At 49.5% G+C, this 5,451-nt stretch overlaps 1 long non-coding RNA gene across 1 annotated transcript; it reads left to right on the forward strand.

Annotated features, from left to right (window-relative positions):
* The first annotated feature begins 422 nt into the window (after positions 1-422).
* LOC108799125 lies at positions 423-626 on the forward strand. The gene is made up of 2 exons (XR_001941998.1): positions 423-454; positions 536-626. It is a non-coding gene; the product is annotated as an uncharacterized LOC108799125 (long non-coding RNA).
* The last annotated feature ends 4,825 nt before the right edge of the window (positions 627-5,451 follow it).

The raw sequence follows: 5,451 nt of genomic DNA on the forward strand, positions 1-5,451 counted from the left end.
GATTCTTCTAAAACTGAAATTTTACCCAACTTTCCAGAATTTGAATTTTGGTGGCATTTGTTGGGATTACCCACAATGCCTTGTTCAGCCGATGACCCCGGTCGGCAGCCAGTATCAGGTGGATATAGTTGAAAAAAAGCAAAAATAGTTCAGAGACAAAATATATCAGGTTTGTAGAGGGCAAGAAACCCAACAAATATTAAATACCCCAATCTACATGAGCCAATTACCACCGGGGGCAGCCCAACTATCCGCCTCTCATACGCCCATCCTAATATTATAAAACCAGAACAGTCCACATCATTCTCTATCCGTCTACACAGGGACCTCCATAGATCACATGACCACATCAATGAGGATGAATCTCACCATCCCCCACCATGAGAGATGTCCCCGCCCCCTGTATTCCCGGGACCCCACCCAGGAACATCTCACCGTCCCCCACCATGATCAGGTAGATGATGAACCATCACCGATAGTTATCACTTATATACAAGCGTGTTTGTTATAATACATTTTTTTATTCTATATCCAGAGTGGAGACCTCGGGGATTATAATATTGTTGTTAAAGAAGAGTATAAAGAGGAGGATGAGGAGTACGGGGTGATGAAGGAGCTTTCTGAAGGACACATGGACATTATGATAAGGCCACCTAGTAAGAGGAACCCACCAAAGAGATGTCCCCGCCCTCTGTATTCCCGGGACCCCACCCAGGAAGATCTCACCATCCCCCGCCATGATCAGGTGGGTGGAGTTGAGGGGCGGGAACATAAAGTGATGGAACGCTCTGACATGTGGAGATGACGTGTGGACTCTACAAGATGAGATCTTCTATGTGATGTCACATCATAAATACTTCTATGTCACAGATGAGACTTTCTGCCGTTCTGTTGGTTTAGGGTGAAGATCTGATGAAGATGAAAGTTGAGGGTGAAGTAGAAGAGACGTATGTGAGGGATGATCAGCGATATACGGAGGAGGCCGGGATGATGAGGACATCCAGAGAGGAGGACACGCCTACAGAGATCAGCACAGGTAAGCCATAACATTGAACTATATGATGAGTCTTGTTGGGATGAAAAGTAAGGAGTAACATAAACAAGGAAACATCTTTCCAGGAGAAAAACTTTTTAAATATTCCTTCCAGTGCTGCTCATCACCAGAAGCCTCAGTCTATGGTCACTTGTTCTTTGGTGAAGGGTCTACAAGTCTGTGGTTTCTCAGAGATCACATGACCCAGTGCCTAGACTTGTGGTTGGGTAAAAAGCATGCTCCTCCCAGTCCCCTCTGGTTCCACCAGTGATGGTGATCTGGGAGGAGGACCAAAGGCCTGAGGAGGGGAAGAGTCCCGGCTGGTTGGGACCTCCTCATAGAACATCCGCTCCCTCAGACCTCCTGATCCAGATGGAATGTTGAGTGAAGAGGGGAGGAGTCCCGGCTGGTTGGGACCTCCTCAGAGAACATCTGCTCCCTCAGACCTCCTGATCCAGATGGAATGTTGAGTGAAGTCATCTAACCCTCTCATATCTCTCCATCATGTGTTTCTATGTTTCCAGGACACGCCATGGAGGAACCCTCAAAGGATCCTCTGACTTTATCTCCAGGTTGTAAGATGGAAGATGAGGACATCACAGCAGATTGTGCGGGAGAAGAGACAATGAGCTCAGCTATGGATGGTGGACGTCACAGTGTGGAGAGACCATGGAATCCCTCTGACTCTGAGCGACCTCGTCCTGTGGGGGATGGTGCCGGAATTCAGGGGGTGAAGAACCTCTCCTGTCCTGAAAGTAGGGAAAGTTATAGCTCGGACTTAAGTCTTTCCATAAATCAGATATCTCACACGGGTGAGAAGCTTCATTCCTGCCCCGAGTGTGGAAAAAGTTATACAAAGAAATCAGACCTTGTTATACATAAAAGATCTCACACAGGAGAGAGGCCATATCCCTGCCCCGAGTGTGGGAAATGTTTTTCAAAGAAGTCACATCTTAGCAGACATAAGAGGTCTCACACCGGTGAGAAGCCGTATTCCTGCCCTGAGTGCGGCAAATGTTTTCCATGGAAATCAGACCTTATTATCCATCAAAGATCTCACACGGGGGAGAAACCATTTTCCTGCGTGGAGTGTGGAAAACGTTTTTCAATGAAGTCTCATCTTAACACACATCAGAGGTCCCACACGGGGGAGAAGCCGTATTCTTGTTCGGAGTGTGGAAAATGTTTTTCGCGGAAGTCCAGCCTTACTGAACATCAGGTGTGCCACACGCGGGATAGGCCGTTTTCCTGCCCCGACTGCGGAAAAAGTTATCCACGCAAATCAGCGCTTGTCACACATCAAAAACTCACACACCGGGGAGATGCTGTATTCATGCCCGGTGGGCGGGATATGTTTTTCACAAAAGTCTTGTCTTACCAAACATCAGAGAACCCAAACAACCCTCAAGGTGTGTTAGTGACTGGAGTGCCGAAAATGTCTTCACTATAATAATATCACGCTGGAGAAAGTCCGAATTCCTGCGCCAAGTTCGGGAAATGTTTTACCAAAACATCAGAGAACCCACACAACCCTCGAGGTGTCTTAGAATGTGGAGTGTGGGAAATGTCTTCTATATGAGTCATGTTTTGTGGTACATCAGAGATCTGACACCGGGAAGGCGCACACCTTGATATACCCCTCAGAAGACACGTGGCCGAGCTCTCCTCTGATCTTGTTCTTGTTGAAAGAGCCGACTCTCCCCCTTGTCATAAATCGTTTTGGAATGGCCCAGCCAGAGCCCGGACCTGAATCCCATTGAAAATCTGCGAGGGACCTGAAGAGGTCCGTGCACAGGAGATGCTCTCGTAATCCGACAGATTTGGAGCGCTTGCAAGGAAGAGTGGGCAAAGATTCCCAAGCCAAGATGAGCCATGCTGATAGACTCCCCCCCAAGAGTGAATGCTGTCCTCGGCAAGATGTGCCATGCTGATAGACTCCCCCCCAAGAGTGAATGCTGTCCTCGGCAAGATGTGCCATGCTGATAGACTCCCCCCCAAGAGTGAATGCTGTCCTCGGCAAGATGTGCCATGCTGATAGACTCCCCCCCAAGAGTGAATGCTGTCCTCGGCAAGATGTGCCATGCTGATAGACTCCCCCCCAAGAGTGAATGCTGTCCTCGGCAAGATGTGCCATGCTGATAGACTCCCCCCCAAGAGTGAATGCTGTCCTCGGCAAGATGTGCCATGCTGATAGACTCCCCCCCAAGAGTGAATGCTGTCCTCGGCAAGATGTGCCATGCTGATAGACTCCCCCCCAAGAGTGAATGCTGTCCTCAGCAAGTTGTGCCTTGCTGATAGGCTCCTCCCCCCCCCAAGAGGGAATGCTGTCCTCTGCAAGTTGTAGGTTGTATAACATAATGTCCTTTCCTTTAGCATGATCATGTGAGGAATTCAAAGTGACGCAGCTTAAGATAAATTCCCGGTTGGATGGATGAGCACAACCTTTAAATATGCTCACAGTAATGAACAGAATACCAGCACGCTCCTAGACCTTGTCTACAAAGCGTCCTGGGGGGGGGGGGGTAGACTTTATATCCACTGTATGATACCTCTGATGTAACGATAAGCTTCATCTCCTGATAGAACAGTCCACGTGTGGTTTTGGGGAAGGGTGGATGAAGATCATCAAACAACTAAAGACCAACTCTGGCCATGACGCTGATGAATCGGTGGTCTGAGGGTCAGTAGTCCATGGTCTGGCCTCCCGCTGGTATTTACTGTCCTCACCTGTTCACAATTGAGGGCCAGAGCTTCACGGTCATACTTTCATCCTTGCTAATGATCTAAAGCCCAGAACCCAGGACATGATGAACTCTTGGACCCGTCTTAGTTCTTCAAGCAAGAATGCAGTTCGCTGGGGACCCACCGGATGGGACTGTCCCAAGGATAGACAAAGGTCCCCCCGTAATACAAGAACAATCCCTCTCCTGCCTCCCTCACCTCATCCGTTCTCCATCGTCCTATTTGTTCTTTGAATGTTTGTGTAAATAAACATCTAAGAAGATACTACCACTAACCTGGAGTGCTCCTTGGCAGTTCCAGATGCTGAGGGCAATTCAGAGATTCCAGATCCTGTTGCTAAGGAAAATACCTGATGGAAGCTGGGTCGGGGAGGAGTCCGCTTGCTGAGGGGTACCGCAGAGGAGCTGGTGCGAGCGTCCGTCTGGGACCCACAAGGGAGATCCCTCACCCTATTCCAGGTATCTGTTCACAGTACTACTATTGGTCCCTGGGACCAGGTCACAGTGATTTCGGCCTTAGCGGTTGCTAGGGGAGAAAGATGTCCTCCGAAGTATTTCCTATGGCATCCTACAGACCCTAAACCCTCTCTCTCCTATTGATGTTGCAAATAAATACCCTAAAAAGACCCTAAGCCCCGAGCCGTTCTGTTCCTGAGTGTCGGTGTGCTGTTGCTGATCAAAGGGGACTGGCAGCTGGAACCAACAGGTAGGAGAACCCATTTCATCCTCAGCGGCTCCTTCGGGGGTGAGCGCTACAAACCCCAATCCTTATTGTATGAGATTGAGTTGAGCTTCGTTGAAATCAAGGCCCCCGCCCAAACAGAGCACCTTCTACGGGAGGGAAGAGTCACAGAGCTGAGAAGGGGCATAGAACTATCTGGTAGGGATTTAGACATTCGAGGTCAGCATTGGTAAAGGACTATAGAACTTCAGACTCGCCGACCACTTCCCAGTGCAGAGGGCCTTTATACCGATTGTGGTGACTCTGTGCATTCTAGAACCTTAGCTGGTCAGCAGACACGGCACAGATTCTCCTAGGTGAGACACCAGACTTCATGTGAGGTCCAAGCCCATCCTGGCTTCTCCGGCACCTCCAACAGCAGAAGTTCCTCCATCTGAGGAACAGATTCAGACCCCAACTGGGTCCATAACCCGACCACCTGCAGGCCTGGTCAGACAACACATCTGCTCATGCACCCTCCCCCAAGTAGGAGGCCTGGGGTGGGGGAAAGCCTCTCACATGGTCAGCCCCAAATATTCATGTCCTACCCCACCATGCACCACTGGCCATGAACTTCTTAGCCAATGGCTAGGGACACACACTTATTCATATATCATTTATTCTGTGGCAAGGTCACACCCAGCAGCAGGAAGATGCGCACAATATCAGAGGACTTAGGGGAAACCATATGAGCACAGACTATCAAATTAGTTAGACCAGCAGGACTAGATTTAAGGAGTCACCCCTCTTAGGGCAAAGTGGTCACCCTCCAAGGTCCTCTGACCAGAAAGTGCATCGAGTCCCTTGCCTTGGCATGCATTGCGGTGTCAGCCTGGGTTTTGCCTCTCCCCGGTGCCGTCCCAGTTCCTTTGGCTGATAAATGTGCCGTTGAGGATGGGAGTCTCCTATAGTGGGCCTTCTGGGGCAGCGAATGTGTCTCAAGTGGGACCTATATG

The sequence above is a fragment of the Nanorana parkeri genome, unplaced genomic scaffold (assembly GCF_000935625.1).
Source record: "Nanorana parkeri isolate BGI_ZX_2015 unplaced genomic scaffold, ASM93562v1 scaffold1634, whole genome shotgun sequence".
Taxonomy (NCBI): domain Eukaryota; kingdom Metazoa; phylum Chordata; class Amphibia; order Anura; family Dicroglossidae; genus Nanorana; species Nanorana parkeri.